Below are 17,272 nucleotides of genomic sequence, written 5' to 3'. Positions count from 1 at the left end.
TCAGTGTCTTTTTTGCAACAACGGGGAAGAAAACTTAAAAGACGTTTTGTGTATCTCACATTTTTTGGTTGCGCCCCATCTGGCAAATTCTCAATGTGCGGACATGCCAAGAAGCCCTAGAGGAGTGTATGAAGAGGGACTCAGATGGCCGCCCGATTTGTAAAACGAATGATCAAGATAAACTCAATTCCACCTGCAGATATCACCCAAGAACTTCCGCTGTGTTAGCTATAAACTTCATACTTTTTCCTTTTTTTTAAAAAAAAAAACAGGAAAAAATAATCATAAACTCTTTTAAATTGAGAGCGGAAAGTGATTTTATGTCCTTGTTGTATGAATTTCAATGATTTCAACTAATTGTGCAAATAACGAGCTGTGCAAATAAATGTATCTATCTATCTATCTATCTATCAATCTATCTGATGTTTTTGGTCCCCCTTCCTCATGTCTTGATGTCTTCTGGCACTTCTGGGACACTGACACATATCACGCCTGCTGCAGTTATTTAAGACGGATAACCACATCACCCGCCTCTCTTCCAAACCGGTGGAGTGCAGGGTAGGTTCAGTCACTACTGAATTGTAAGTACACCTTTGTCTTGGAGGACAATACTCAGTGCCACCATGGCCTTAGTCCCTTTAAAGTAAAACTTACTCAGATCGGCAATGTCCCAGACAGCGTCCCTCTCCTTACTTTTAATGAATTATTGTTGTACTGTGCTTTCCCACTTTTCCATCTCCACCAGATCGTTAATAATGTTAATGTACCCTCTGCTTTCAGTTTGAAGAAGCTAGTTGTCCGCCCAATTTGGGTGAGTGTTTTTGAATCCATACATTCAGAGTTGTTGTTTTGCCACCACACTCAGTTGCTACTTTGGATGCACTTCATGTCTGTCATTGCACCTCCTTTTCATCTCATTTTAAATACCACTTACAATTTATACTAACCTAATTGATCATGCGTCTTTGAAGAGGCTTTCTTGTATTAGAACTGTGCCAACCAACCATTTACAGTGTTGTGAACCATAAGCTTTGTCATTTTCTCTAGGTTGGCCTACAACTAAGGTACCTCATTGGTAGGTTGTTTTGAGTGCTTGGTGATGCTAATTATGAACCAAACACTGTGTAGATAGTATACTTATTTTTGTCCTGAAGAATTGCCACATGATCCCCGGACACATTGGGCATGAACCAGGTCGACCTCCAACTCGTAGCCACTACTGATCATTACTTCTCACATTTTCCACTGTAATTGGGAACAGTGGGCTCGCTGATTAAATTGGATTTGGAGCACCACTTAACCCGTTTTTAACCTTCTCCGCACTCTCCACGCACACTTATCACTCACATCTACACCGTAGGGCCCCATACTTGCACTGCACCTAAATGGCTTGGGGTAAAAAGATCTCAGACAAAGAGCCCTTTTTTGGGTGCCCATCAGGCATTGCAGCGCCGGGCTGATGGCATCATGCCCTATGATGAAGCATGACACCCAGCCGGGTGTGTGAAGGTCGCACTTCCCAAATTCGGAGACACCCTGTCTCTACCATAGGCTCAGGGTAGTGGACTGTCCTATCCTCTTCTCTGCCTCTTGTGCTGTCTTGTTAAGGAACTGCATACCTTCTTTGTTTTCTGATAAGCATAATCAAGCAAAAGACGAACCACTCAAAAACCTACACCCACCCTAAAATCTAAAAATTACCTTGCCACACAAATACACATACCGGGCGCGATTCACAGAACTAACTTAAGACAAAATCCTAAACGTACTACCATTTTGGTATTCACAGAAGGTACTTATTCATTTCGGTATTCACAGAAGTTAGGACTCCTATCTTTACGACTCCTAAATGCCTTCTGTGAATACAGAAAGTCTTAAAATTAGGATTTTCTCAGTTTAGGAGTTCTAAAGTTAAGAGTCCTAACTTTACTACTACTAAACTGAGAAAAATCCTAATTTTAAGACTTTCGGTATTCACAGAAGGCATTTAGGAGTCCTAAAGTTAGGAGTCCTAACTTTACTACTACTAAATTGAGAAAAATCCTAATTTTAAGACTTTCGGTATTCACAGAAGGCATTTAGGAGTCCTAACTTTACTACTACTAAACTGAGAAAACTCATAATTTCAAGACTTTCGGTATTCACAGAAGGCATTTAAGAGTCCTAAAGTTAGGAGTCCTAACTTTACTACTACTAAATTGAGAAAAATCCTAATTTTAAGACTTTCGGTATTCACAGAAGGCATTTAGGAGGCCTAAAGTTAGGACTCCTAACTTTACTACTACTAAATTGAGAAAAATCCTAATTTTAAGACTTTCGGTATTCACAGAAGGCATTTAGGAGTCCTAAAGTTAGGACTCCTAACTTCTGTGAATACCGAAATGAGAAAGTGTCTACTGTGAATAACAAAATGAGTAAGTGCCTTCTGTGAATACGAAAATGGTAGTAAGTTTAGGATTTTGTCTTAAGTTAGTTATGTGAATCGGGCCCACCCACCCTAAACTCTAAAAAAGCTAAAATAAAGAAATCAATCAGAGAAATTAGGAAGGTTCAGGTCAGAGAATTTCAAATAATTAAATGGGAGAGAGCTGGCTTAGATAAGCCTTCAATGGTTAGTAAGGAAAGGGTTCTCTCTATGCTGGCAAAAGTGCACACTTTTGTAGGGTTCTGAACAAAGGACTTCAATCAGAATTTAGAGTGAAACCGTTGCAAATTAATACATTTTGAAAGTCCCTCAGAATTCTACAAAATGGAGCTTTTCACGAACACCATATACTGGAACAAATATTGTTACATCATGTGCGATTCTGCTAAGACATCCAGGTGCAACCTTGATGTAATGCACATTTTCACTTGGAACAGCTTGTGGAGGTTGTTGTGCCAGCTCTAGAACACAGTTAAACGTTATTGAACTGAGACATGACAATAAGAGCTAACCCACATGGTGCTTGAGGTCTGGATTCATTATGATAATTGAAGTTATGTTTTTTTGTTAGTGCAAGGTAGTAGTTTTTAGAAAAACAGCTTTACAAATCATGAGACCGTAATGAGGAAAGTTGTACCTGCTTGGTGCAGCAGACTAGGCATAACCGAGACCACTTAATGGGTGTACCAATTGTACTTTATGCACACGGAATGAACATGTTCCATCATAGAAGGAACCCAGAGAGGTCGAGCAGTGACAGACCCCTGCAGTCTGGCAAGCTTACTCCTATTCATCAAGCACCAGAATTATCATAATCGTGCGTTGCCCTTGCTTCACGCAAGGTAGCACCAAGGCAGATTTACCGAGCTACGCAAGGCTGCCTTGTGTGGTCTTTCAGTGCTTGGTAAATCTGAAGTAATGCAAGTCTGTGCAAGTTGCTTCCTTGTGTTACTGCCCCTCAGGGAGACGTTCCATGGTTGGAGCACAGATGTACAGGATTCTGGTGCATTCCTAGATTTGCAATTAGTGGTAGATGTGGGAAATGCTTGCTACTCCTTACAGGGGAGATGTAATCAGGAGAAATATCTTTATTTCTCTTAGTTTTGTCCTCTTTCTATGTGTGCTGCATTCTGCAAAACGCCTATGAGGATTGTTTTTGTGCCCGAAGGTACCCCTTTCTGCACAACAACAATGTGGCCTGCAACACAGGTACCCATGCACCATGAAGTGAGGGTGCGTGTGTCGGCAGAAGGCAGTACATTGTGCGTTAGTGCAAGGAAAGGACAGGAATGTGCCATACGATGTTAAATATGCTGCATTCCTGCCCACTCCCTTTCACGCAGCGCAGCAAGGTGTCTTGCAAAATTTTCTGTTGCATGAAAGTTTGATGACTCTGGCCCCCAGTATGGTAGTTTCTGTACCTTCAGTGGATATTATACATGGGGGTTTCTAGTTGGCTGAGGTAGGCACTTTAGACCAAACAGGACCCTTGCTTCCAGTCAGAGTAAGGGAGATATATGCTTGTTGATAACCCCTGCTCACTCCCTCGGTAGCTTGGCTCAAGCAGACTGGCTTATCCCCAAAGGCAATGCGTGAAGTATTTGTACCAACACTCACAATAATAGAGTGATAACACCACGAACGGACTCCACAGCGGTTTAGAAAAATAAATGATCTTTACTAAACGTAAACAAGACCAAATCGACAAAAGTTCCACATATAAGATTACTTGATGAAATGTCTTTAGATAGATCGATGCAATGTGAAAAATAGTTTGTAGAAATCAGGAAGCACCCATGAGGCCACCTCAGCATCAGGACAAAGCAAAGTCCAAAGTACAACACTGCCTGCGAGGCTCGAAACGGCACGTGTGGAGTCACCAGACTCTGGAACAACAGTACCTCGGACAAGGATGTTGATGCTGGTGTATGGCGTTGGCGAAGGACGATGATGTTTACGGCGAAGTTGTGACATCAGCGATTCATGTGGATCAGAAACCGATTCTTCTCCTCTTGTGCTTACACAGCTTCCGATAGCAGAAAGGCCTCACACTCAGGTTCAGGCCCTCCTAGCCACTGGAACTCCCAGCAAGGAAGTTCAGGGAGGTTAGCTGTGAAGTCCTTTTGGTTCTGAGACTTCAGAAACAGGAAGTCAGCTCTGCTCAGCCCTTGGAGAATTTTTCCTTCAGAGGGACTCAGCACAATCCGTCTTCAAGTAGGAAGACACAGCACACAGCAAAGTCCCTTCATCCTGTCCTCAGTGGAAACAGCAAACTGCAGGCCAACCACAGACACATAGCCAGGGCAGTCTTCTCCTGAGTCTATTCAGCTGATCTTCTTCGGCAGGGATTCCTTCTTGATCACAAAGGTGTTTGTTTAATAGTGAAAAACAAAAATGGCAGTTTTTCACTCTCAGGTCCTGTCACCCACACTAGTAAATGTCCTACCTTTCACATACTCTGCAACCAGCCCAGGGGGGTACCTCGGGCCTACTATAGGGGTGGGTAACGTGTACGAGAAGGGAAGGTTAAGGCCTGGCCAGGTGGGCACCGGCGAGGCCGATGGTGCAGTCAGTGAACTGCGCGCAGGCACAGCGATGGCCGTCCCGAGACATCGTTTCAGCGCTACTCGTTTGGGTGGCACAGCCAGTGCTACATGCCCACTGTAGGAGAGTAGGGTCTGCTTCCTATGGTCACCCCCACTTTTTGCTGTGATTCTCTGGTTTGTCGACTTAAATGTGGCTGTGGGCCTGCTAATCAGAACCACAGCCCAGCTGTTCTCTCTCTAAATTGATACCATGCACTTTAGGTGCATACCAGATTGGTTACTGGGTCACCCTTGCGAGCCCCTGTATAGTGTACCATAGGTCCCCAGGGCATAGGTGCACCCTAGGCCCACCAGGGGCTGCAGCATGTATTGTGCCACCCCTGGTTTGCCTTCTGAACTGACACCACAGGTCTGTTCACACAGCCTGGGTAAGGTGGTGTAATGACCCCTTACTTGGATATAATATACCTATATCTACCTTTACATGTAGACACATATACACATATAAGCCACTCCTAAGGTAGGCCTCGGCAATCCTGGAGGCAGAGTGCTTGGTTTTATGTGAGAGGGTTCTCTGGCATGAGCTGAGCCCCTCTGCAGCTTTTGGAACCATCTCTTCATAGCTGTCCTATGATATAGCCATACCATATACTCTTAAGTGCTGTATAATCCTTGCGGTTAATGCTAACTTTGGTTTGGCTTTATCAACACATGTCGTGTAAGGTGTCAAACACTTTGGAATACTACCCCCCCCCACCAATTCTGGCGGCAGGGGTAACATTCCACCCTTCTAGAGGGAAAAGACATGTATGTTACTGCTTTACTCGGTTAAAGTTAAACAGAGAATCAGCATCACAAAATGAATGCTGCTGCCACAGACACAAGTCTGACCTCCTGCTGCTGGATGAAACTCTGGTAGGGGAGGCCTGGACAATAGGGTTCCTGTTCAGAGAGGTGCTGGCACCTCCCCAGACAGGGGTTTAGTGTATTGGGGCAGGGAGGGCTGCATTCAGTGAATGCAACTAGACACTGCCTGGGGCATACAAGGTGCTCCATGCATAGCCCTGTTCAAACCAGTTCCAGCCCCAGCTCTGGCACGAAACTGGACAAAGGGAAAGGGGTGTAACCACCCCCTTCCCAGGTCCACCCATAGGAGGGACCTAGTCAGGTAATCCAGCCCCCATCCTTAGTATAAGTATAAGAGCTGTGTCCCCAGGACTTCAGATTATCCTGGAACGAAACTTTGATACAGAACTCTTGGACCTTCGACATTCTATTCTGACTAGAAGATGGAAGACATCTCCCTTGTGGTCAAGGAGTGACCACCCTGTTCAAACAGGCACCATCAGCAACTTTGCTGGTCTGCAGTTCCAAGGCTCCCAATGGAACCCGAAGACTCTGCGACTTAAGAACTGGACTTCCAGACTTCTCTGACCCCGACCCACATCCACAGTAAAGCTGAGACCCATGGCGGACACCAGAGATGTGGGACAGGACATCTTGGACATCCTGCATTTTGCTAACTGCATTCCTTTCCTGAAGCCTCAGTAAGTTGTGCATTGGGGTGTGAGAAGCCCCAGCGCTGAGCATCATCTACACCAAAGCCCAGGCCCCCACCCTCAGCGAGTGTCCCGTGGGCCCCGCCTTCACATTTGTGTTCGACGCATCTTCCCGGCTACTGGCCCACTGGCCAGTGAGTCCCCCGAGGATGCCATCTTGTAACTACTTTGCTTTCCTGGTTGCTCCAGGCTTGCTCTAGCTTCCCTTCAAAGGAGAAGTGCCACAGACCTTGCTGGTCTGGACCAGAGCCAATCTCGAGATCCTACTTGGATTGCGGTTGCCCAGGCTTGTTGGGTCCAATCCAGATACCAACGCTGCAGTCATCTAGATCCATAGTGGGACAGCTCGAATCCAGCTCCTCGTCATATGCCTCCTGGACCTCGTGGCTGAAGAGACAAACTCACCTTCTTCACCTTAAAGCACCCAACATCACCTGGTTCCTACCTGGTTCCTTCCTGGTCACTGGCTAGTGACCCAGACTCTGTCCCCTCTGCTTTCAGGTTCTTCACATCTCCGATCCACCCTTGGATCCACCCAGACACTTTTCCTCTTGTCGCCTGCAGCACTTCTTTGCAGCTCTCCATAGAAAACGACGACGAAACCCGACACGAAAAGACACCTATGCACCCGGCTTCCCTTTGTGAGGTAACTCGAGTACTCCGGTGCTCCCGTGGGTCTTGACTCTCGAAGTGTCCTAGTTAAAAAGGGTTCCAGCCAAGTCCATCCGTAAGTGTCTTTAATCTTTAACTTTGTAACTTTTACGAACACCATAGAAAGTCAATGGGAACCTGCACCTGTGTTTAGACACTGCATGCGGCTCCCGTGGGTCTCCTACTTCCTAACAAATGGTCGTTTAGTGTAGCCCCAGCGATTCTACAGGGCCTAGGCCTACTTTCTAACTCTCACGTGGTACTTATACCACTTTCTTAGTATATGGTTAGTGAGGCCCCGAAGGCACAACGTATACTGTGCAACTTATTTGTATTAACTGTGTGACTTGTATTGTATTTTTACCTCTGGCCTCATAAAGAGTGCAGAGGGGTTCTGTTTAGATTAAATACATATATATTTGATATATACATTGTGTGGTGTCCTTTCATTTGGTATTCAAGGGATAATATATGGTAAAACAGCTTGCTTAACTCGCCTACTGAAGTCTTAGCCTGAAGACTGCTGGTTCATGCTACCACTAGGACAGCTTTCTATAAAATTGACTTTACAACCATCATCGATAAGGGTCGATTAGACTGGTGCAAAGTGCCCACTAGAACTTGTGGACATCATATGCCAGACTAACTTCTCACACCCACTAGTAGCATTTGAGTTACCAGCCCTGGCACACGTAGTGCATTTTACTAGGGACCTACGGGTAACACAAATATACCAATCACGGAAATCCAATCACAATATCAATTTACAGAGAGAGCATATGCACTTTTATCTCTGATCAGCAGTGGTAGAGCGCCCAGAATCCTATACCCAACAACCACAGGTCAGGAAAAATGAAGGAGGAAGAAGCAAATAGTTTGGCGATAACCCTGCAAAAAGGGCCATTTACAACAGTGGACATGTAGGTTGGATTAAAAGAGGCGGAGGAATAATTCTGTTTCCTGATGTGCACACTGCTATTGTTGACTAAGGTCTCCACTGTCTTTCTGATATATCTGAGTCCTGAGATAGAATGATAGTATTAAAATGCTGGTTCTTCAGTTCTGTGCCTTCGGAAATGGAATGACTCGCTTCTGCTTTTCTGGTGATATTTAGAGCGGCGATGGGATTCTCAATTAACAAACCAGGTGCAGTGGATATATGTTAGAGATGGAGTCTGTGCCATTGAAAAAGGCAGGAAATTAATAATTAACCTGTCCCACGACTGGAAATGTATAAGCTTGAACTTAGCATTGATAAACTCTTCCAATGACCTACAATGCCACTGAAGGAGCTAATCTGACCCTTAAGCTGTCAACGCTGGGTCATGAGGGGTGAAACCCATTTTAGAACAGGCATAGCAGATTGATTCACTTAATTACGTCTGGGAAATGATGTGTGACATTAAACTTGTGGGCAATAGTGGGGTCACATATGTCCATTAAATTGAATCACTTTACTATGCATCCCTGGAGAAAAAGAACAGTCGGGGTTTCCATTACCTGCTAAAGGCCCGGTAATTTGCATTACAGAGCTCTGAAACAATGGCAAACAAGATCCGCTCTAGAGGTTTTCTGCTTAACCTCTTCATGGTTGTTGGACTTTAGAATGGAAAAACAGGCAGCAAGGAGTCTTTAGTGATGGATGAAAGTACGGCCAAGTTTGGGATTGTTGCTCCCTGCTACATCTAGTCAACAACCCAAGTAAAATGAAACCTTTATGAGGGTGTGCCAAACCTCTCAACTTTAAACCTAAGAATTTGTAATTAGTGGTTAGATTGTTACATATCAAAAGATCAAGGTGTTTAGCCAGATGCTGAAATTGTCAAGAAGTCTGGGGTGAACTAGGGTCGCATAGTGAGACTCGGGGAACAATCACGGGTCCTACTTACGGTGGCACTGGCTGCTGTGAGACTTGGTGATAGGAGACACAGGAGTGGTATATGGTTCTTCCTTGGGTAGATCTTTCATATCATTGCTCCTCACTCTACTACTGTGACTACTGTGACATGCATGATGCTTTGGAGTTCATGTGAATAGTATATGTGTACCTTGTTCTCTACTAACCTTCTGAAAAAACAATTTCCATCAAATATTAAATATCTTTCTCTTCATTGCTCAGAACATTGTACATTTTTGTAGTAAATGCCTTACAAAAGCTTAGAATCTTAAAATATATCAGACTCTGCATTAGTTTCTCATCAAGTCTGAGCTTGATGCATGCTGGTGAATGACGCTAGGAGTCCTCACTGCTGTGGACGGTACAAGGCTTGTTGTATGGCTTTTTAGGTTCCAAGCAAAATTTCCCGATTCATGCCCTTATATAGGTACAATTCACATTGCCCTAATATAGGCATAGAAATCATACCTATATTTAGACATAGCCCATGCAGTCCAAATACAGCCATAATTACTTCCACCCGTTCCAAAAAAACGCAACAGTCAGGGACACCCCTTGCCTGAATATTGATTTGTCCAAGAACTCATGGAGTTTTCAAAGAACTACCATTCCCTTGGGGTTCTTTGATGACGTTATTATGCCCGACTTTACGTCAAACCAGGCACCTTCAAGGTATAAATATGCCCTCACTTGCTCTAGCAAACACAAGGTGGTTCAGAGCAGCTCGACTATCTACTTGCCTGACGCAGCTCGCTACAGCAAGTGCCGCAGAAAGCCGACCCTTCAGCTGATGCACTGATCAAGAGGCTGCATTTCTCTCGGCGAGAATCCAGCTCCAGTGTTTCCAAGCTCCCCTCGCGGGGTGTTAGGAAATTGAGTCCCGAGACAGAGATACCCGACCTCCTTCATTCTAAAACCAAGGTACGGAGCTGATTAGACCCTAAAGAGAAATCTTGGATAGATTCTTGGCAAAGAAACTAAACCTATGCTACACCACACTTACTTCTTCCCTCGTACTAGACTTAGGTTAGGTACATTGGGCTAGGCGTATTTTAGAAGCACCGGTTGAGTACTTTTTTGCCTTTGTTATTTAAGTATGTATTTATCTATGTTTTAGAAACTATACAATGCTTTTACAGTATTATTTTATAATACTCTTCTTGCTGTACGCATTATACTTTGCAGCCAGTATTAAGATTGTAGCAGTTCACTTTACTTGCATAAAAAAGAAGACTGTTCAATGAATCCTTTTATTTAAAACACCCTTCTCTCTATTTCTCTGTACCTCTGATGAAACAAAGCATGCACAATTGACTGAGAAAAATAACTATCAATTGTTTCCATGATTCTGAAGATACATTTTATTCTTGGGGAAACAAAGTTGTCGGGCCCGATTCACAGAATGAACTTAAGACTAAATTCTAAACTTACTACTATTTGGTATTCACAGAATGCACTTACTAGTTTCGGGATTCACTGAGTGAACTTACTACTTTCGGGATTCACAGAATGAACTTACTACTTTCGGTATTCACAGAATAGATTTAAGACTACTAACTTTACATCCGCACTCGGGCCGGAAATTCCGGCCCGGAGGCGGAGCTTCTGGCTTGGGGGCGGAGCTTCCGGCCCGTAGGCAGAGCTTCTGGCTTGTAGGCGGAGCTTCCGGCTCAGAGGTGGGGATTTAGCCAGGGCTGAAATCTCCACCTCTGGGCCGCAAGCTCCGCCTCCGGGTCAGAAGCTCCGCCCCTAAGCCAGGAGCTCCACCTTACAGATAAACAAAACACTTTGGCACAAAGAGGATCAGACTATACGGTGCTGAGCATTGAGAAACTGGAAAGATTACCATTAACTGTTTCGGAAAAACCTGCAACAGAATGACTAATACACGGAATAATCACTCTGCATGTTACAACTTTCCATTTTCAATATTGTTTGAAACATATACCAGCTGGCGTGTATGAAAGGTTGGGTAAAGAATACATAAAGTCAACCTAGGAATTACCATATACACACAGATGTTGGAGTGGGGGAAAATAAGTATTTCTTAGTGGTACACAATGCAAAAGCACACTAAGCGGTACACTTTTATGTCAGGGTATTAATTTACATGGAGCCTGTGACGGTTCTTTGGCCAACTTATCCTGCCACCTGCACGGTTCTCCAGCTGCAGTGATAGATCCAATTTTTAGGCAGCTTTCTAACGAAAGCTATATTATGTTGAATGATCACAGCTGCTGTGGCATGTTGCCAGGAATAGCCTATCTCGTAACTGTGTCAGCCAGGGTCACTTGTTGTATGCAAGTATTGTATCCTAAAACCAAGACAGACGAGGAGTCGCCGTTATGGCCTTCACTGAACATCTCTTCTAATCATATTGATACTTTAAGCAGAATGAAAGCCATTCTTTTACAAAAAACTGTGCCACTGACCTCGTCCAAAGAGACATACGAACTACAAGTTGCAAGGTCCTCTGCAGAGATACATGCCCTTTTATCAACAAACTGCCCTGTACATTTTGTAGAAATGTTAGGTCGTATCTTAAACATGTCTGATACCAGTGGTATTGTTCATGTATTTAAGACCGTTTTTTCGGGACTGTTAGCACCATTTGAAGCAGTCCTCAGCATATTTCCAAACTTCGTGCACTATGTGTTCGGGGGCCTGCCTCTCATTTTGGGACCCGTAGCAGGAATACTATTCTTGTTCCTTCTGCTTCGATATGGCTAGTCCGGTCACCAGCGACACCCAGATTACCATAGCGAACAGTCTCCTGGCAATGAAGTATCGTGAGCGCATGATACAGATTCTGGGCCTGTCTCATTTGAATACCACATGGTTTCTATCATTCCAACCATTCTGGCAAGATTGCATCTTACCTGTTCTACGATGCCTACTATTTGGAGAAGAATACGTGTTGAACATCTGTCTAACACTTCCATCAGCACTGCCAACGGATGTTGATACTTTGCTTGGTTCAGTAACGGCCCTTGCATTGTGTTGTCCCCAGCAGCTACCAATCCTGATGACGGCATTTGTTGAGGTCTCACAGACGCAATCTGCTGACAGTGAGATACGTGGATCGACAGACACACAGGTACCATCTCCATCTCCTTTGAACATTGCTAATGCGGCTAACACTGACGGCGATGCTTCACATTTTTGTGCAATCGGTTTACTTAACAAAGTGGTCCAACTTTCACCTACTGTGGTAGACGAATTCTTTACCAGCTTAGAAGATTTGATGTGTTCTCCAAACAACGAGAATGACTTTTGAAGTTAGCACACAGCGTTCTTTGGGACTCTGTATTCGACCTTCACTTTTCAAAACAAAACTCCAATCTTTAGAACTCTATTTTTCTATGATTGGACTTTTTCCCAAAATTGAACTTTTTTTTGAGCACACAGTAATCTGCTCAAAGTAGAACTATTCTTAGAGAACAAGAATTCTTTGAAAAACTTCCAAGAGAAAATATTTGACCTTGTCCACAACCAAAACAAGTTTTATATTCTGTCATAAAATGGTCTCAACCATTTTTTCTTCTGTATTTAAGATCCATTTCATAAATGTAATTTCATGATTCATTCAGATAGCATTTCCAATTACATATTTTATGCTGAGTGAAAACAGTGCTTTTAAAAATGCGTACAGCACAAATGCTCATTTATTTGCGTGTACAACCATTTCAAAAGCATTTTATGTATGTTGGGTGGGGTTTTTACACATCATGCTTTAGATATGTTTTCAATGCTTAGAATTTAGTAATATCGAACATAATAAAGTGGAGTGGATGTTGTATGGTGTTTTAGGATCCGAGCGAAATTTCCCAATTCATGCCCTTATATAGGTACAATTCACATTGCCCTAATATAGGCATAGAAATCATAACCATATTTAGACAAAGCCCATGCAGTTTAAATACAGGCATGGCTACTTCCACCTGTTCCATAAAGCCACAACGATTTCTTGGAAAAATTGGCTTAAGCAGTCAGGAACATCTCCTTGCTTGAATATTGATTTGTCCAAGAACACATGGAGTTTTCAAAGAACTACCGTTCCCTTGGGGTTCTTTGATGACGTTATTATGCCCGACTTTACGTCAAACCAGGCCCCTTCAAGGTATAAATATGCCATCACTTGCTCTAGCAAACACACAGTGGTTCGGAGCAGCTTATCTATCTACTTGCCCGACGCAGCTCGCAACTGCATGTGCCGAAGGAAGCAGACCCTCCAGCTGACGCACTGATCAACAGGCTGCATTTCTCTCGGCGAGAATCCAGCTCCAGTGTTTCCAAGCTCCCCTCGCGGGTTTTCAAGTCCCGAGACAGAGATACCAGACCTGCTTCATTCTAAAACCAAGGTACGGAGCTGATTGGACCCTAAACAGAAATCTTGGATAGATTCTTGGCAAAGACACTAAACCTATGCTACACCACACTTACTTCTTCCCTCGTACTATACTTAGGTTAGGTACATTGGGGTAGGCGTATTTTAGAAGCACCAGTTGAGTATTTTTTAGACTTTGTTATTTATGTATGTATCCATCTATGGTTTAGAAACCATACAATGCTTTTACAGTATTTTATTTTATGATACTCTTCTTGCTGTACGCATTATACTTTGCAGCCAGTATTACGATTGTAGCAGTTCACTTTACTTGCATGAGAAAGAAGACTGTTCAATAAATCCTTTTATTGAACACACCAGTCTCTCTATTCCTCTGCACCTCTGATGAAATGAAGCAAGCACAATTGACTGTGTAAAATAACTATCTATTGTTTCCACGACTCTGAAGATACGTTTTACTCTTGGGGAAACAAAGTTGTCATGTTTATGCGGTAGTTAGAAACTAATCCCTTCTTGAAAATTCGAGAAAGTTTCTAGTGACCTCTGAGCTAGCTGGTACTCACAATTAAGTCTAATATATTCAATAGAGACTTTGTCGACCTAAGTCCTACGTCAACTCTATAGGATATATTATTCCAATGCGCAGAGCCTATTGGGAATATAGGAACTACACTACAGGCTGACATGTTATAGGTTGCTACACAAGTGACCATCTACCCCCTTTTCCTAAAGGAGATACAATTCCAGCTCCCACTCACTCTTGGCTAGTCAACTTCGGCTTGAAATGTGTAAGGCCATAATCTGGAAACAGTTTCAAAAGAAAGAAAAAACATCACAGAATGTTGCTATTAATTTCATCAATATATTCATCACCGCTATGTGTTTGTTTTTCTAGGTCTTGGGTCCCACTGTCGGCGTGATGGCTACTTCCAAAGGAGCGGAGATTGCCTTGGCCATGTCAACATTCCTAAAGCAGGTGGCGGCTACAGTCTGCATTAACGGTAGCAGCATCATCAGTGGCATGACACTACGCTACCGGGACCTCTACATCAAAGGGTCCCCACTTAAGCCAGAATTTGTCCGCACCACCAGCTATGGAGCAGTGGAAAGCTGTGATATGTTTGCAGATCCCCGTGCAGCGGAACATCAGGACTGTATCCTCCCTGTGGAAAGAGCCTCAGGTTCCCTACTGTTCATTGTGGGTGGTGATGATAGGACCTACCACAGCAAATGCTATGCAGACGAGGCACTGATGCGGCTCAAGAGGAACCAGAAGATGAACGGTCGGCTCCTCTTCTACCCGGGTGCTGGCCACCTAATACAGCCCGCAGGCTCACCGTATTGCTACGTTACATCTTCCCCCTATACCCGACTGCTGATGCTGTTGGGAGGAGAGTTCATAGCTCATTGCAAAGCGCAGGAACATTCCTGGAGGGAAATTCAAATTTTTTTCTGGTTCCATCTACAAAGCCCCACGTTCAGCAAGCTTTGATAACTGTCTTATGATCAAATCTAAAAAGGTAAAAACACTCTCCGAGAACTGGTCTTGAGAATTTATAGCACAAACAATGTGTAAAACTAGTGGTTTTAAAACAGCCAACTTTTAATGTGATCCTTTGCAGAAGTGATACATCAATACTGGTGTTTCTAATGCAGTTTAGTCCCAAAAAGTACCCTGTCATGCAGGACCTACGACGATTATGGATAACATATACTGTGGGTCTGGTGGCAGACTGACTCTGTACACCCCCGCCACATATATTAGCCTATGGTTCGCATTAGCTAGCTCGCAGTGCCACTAGAATCTCGTGTTATCAGAGAGATTAGTTTGTACAGCTTTAGAACACAATAAGCTCAGACTTATGAAAACAATATATTACTTTTCACCCAGTCACTCGTGCTTGCTTGTTTTTGCCCTCAGAGAGATACAGAGAAGAAACAGCCAAACCTGTTTATGATAAGAATTTATTGTACAGTAGTTCTTCTCATGTAGAATAAGTGCGCTGTTACAATTGTAACACAGTAACAGAGATATAGAGCCAACAGTACAGTGAATAAGAAGACATAGCATTGTTCTACCATTTTGTAACAGTCATGAACCTGTACATGAATATAGAACGCATTTATAAAATAAAGTGTGTAGTCCTAAGATGCCTGATTAGATGTACCTCAGGCCTCTCCTCATTCTCGGTGGTATTCCTTGCTTTGATCCAGGCCCTCAGCGCCTTTTGGAACTCATCCTTCTTGGAGCTGCTGGTCATTGCAATTTTAAATTTTCTGCAGAAGTGCTTCAGCTGTCTCACTTTGTAGCATTCCAGTTTCTCCTCTTCCCAATCAAAATCAACTGATGCTATGGATGCTGCTTTACGCATGGTGCTAAACTTGGCAGTTCTTCGCAAAAATAAAAAATCCCAGGAAAAACAATCTACCAAAAATATGTGGTCACTTTTTGGTCTGCACTCACTAGTAGTGTTCACCAATCACTGTACATGAGTCACAAATGCAAGTCCAGAATACTCACCGCTGACCACCAATGTTAGATTTGGGTGTCTCTAGTTGACATAGGTAGGTACCTTTGACCAAATAGGGACCCTTGCGTCTAGTCAGGGTAAGGGGGTACACTCCTAAAATAAACCCTGCTCACCCCTTGGTAGCTTGGCACAAGCAGACAGGCTTATCTCAGAGGCAGTGTGTAAAGCATTTGTGAACATACATAGTAACCCAGTGACAACACTACAGAGGGACACCACACAAGTTGTTGTATAAAAAGAAGAATTTTTATATATACTTAACACAAGACCACAAACAACAAAAATCCACAATATTGTACTTTAAAAATGGTAGAGTTAGCTTAGTTCTCTTTAGATGTAAAATGCAAAACTTTGAGTTCAATGTACCTTTGGATGTGTAAAGCTATACAACAAAAGTGTTGCAGGGAAGGTGATGCATTGGTTCCTTACACGCAAGAACGGAGATGCGTTGGGTCCCTATTGATGCATAGGGGATGCGTCGTTTCTTCTCGGCCTGGGGAGGTGATGCGTTGGTTTTGTACTGCGCTTCCATGGCGATGCGGCCAACAGCTCCGCAATGCGTTGAAGATCCAGTGCAATGAAACAAAAATGGCATCTTCTCCTTGAAGCAACACAATACGTGCACGCCCGATGGCAGGCTGAGACTCACGATTCTTCTGAGCCGCGACAGGCCCTGCAACACGCTTCTCTAGTGATGCAATGGCATCTGATACGACGGCGACCCTCTTCTCGGGTGATGCGAGGCGCTTCGAAGATGTGATTCGAGAGCTGCATAGGCGACACCCTTCTTCAGTGATGCAACGACAGCGGCTGTGGCAGCGACACGCTTCTTCTTCATGAGTCGCAATTCCAGCTCCTTGTGACACGCAGTCCCTCAGAAGGCCCAACACAACAGCAGGCACTTCCAACAAACTCTTGGGGAGCTGGTGGGTGAAGTCTCTTGTCCCTGAGACTTCAGCAGGAGGCAAGCTCTATCTCAAGCCCTTGGAGATCCTTCACAAGTTGAGTTGAAAGTAGCACAAAGTTCTTTCTCCTTTCTTTGGCAGTCAGGCAAACACTGCCAGACGATCCTCCAAGCATCACTTCAGCTTAGGGATAGTCTCTCCTCAGTCTCTCTGGTTCCGCTCCTCAGCAAAGGATTATTCTTGTTTCCAGAAAAATGATCTATTTCTCTGGGGTCTGGGTCCCCTCTTTTATACACCTATTATCTTTGTTCTCTGTGTAGTGTAGTTCCTATATTCCTAATAGGCTCTGCGCATTGGAATAATATATCCTGCAGTTTAGACGTAGGACTGAGGTCGACTAGGTCTCTACC

At 43.7% G+C, this 17,272-nt stretch overlaps 1 pseudogene; it reads left to right on the top strand.

Annotated features, from left to right (window-relative positions):
* LOC144773923 (acyl-coenzyme A amino acid N-acyltransferase 1 pseudogene) overlaps nt 1-14,918 on the top strand; it is a 304,750-nt pseudogene extending 289,832 nt beyond the window's left edge.
* Nucleotides 14,919-17,272: the final 2,354 nt, after the last annotated feature.

The sequence above is a fragment of the Lissotriton helveticus genome, chromosome 8, assembly GCF_964261635.1.
Source record: "Lissotriton helveticus chromosome 8, aLisHel1.1, whole genome shotgun sequence".
Lineage (NCBI taxonomy): Eukaryota > Metazoa > Chordata > Amphibia > Caudata > Salamandridae > Lissotriton > Lissotriton helveticus.
This window is presented reverse-complemented; position numbering and strand designations above follow the sequence as displayed.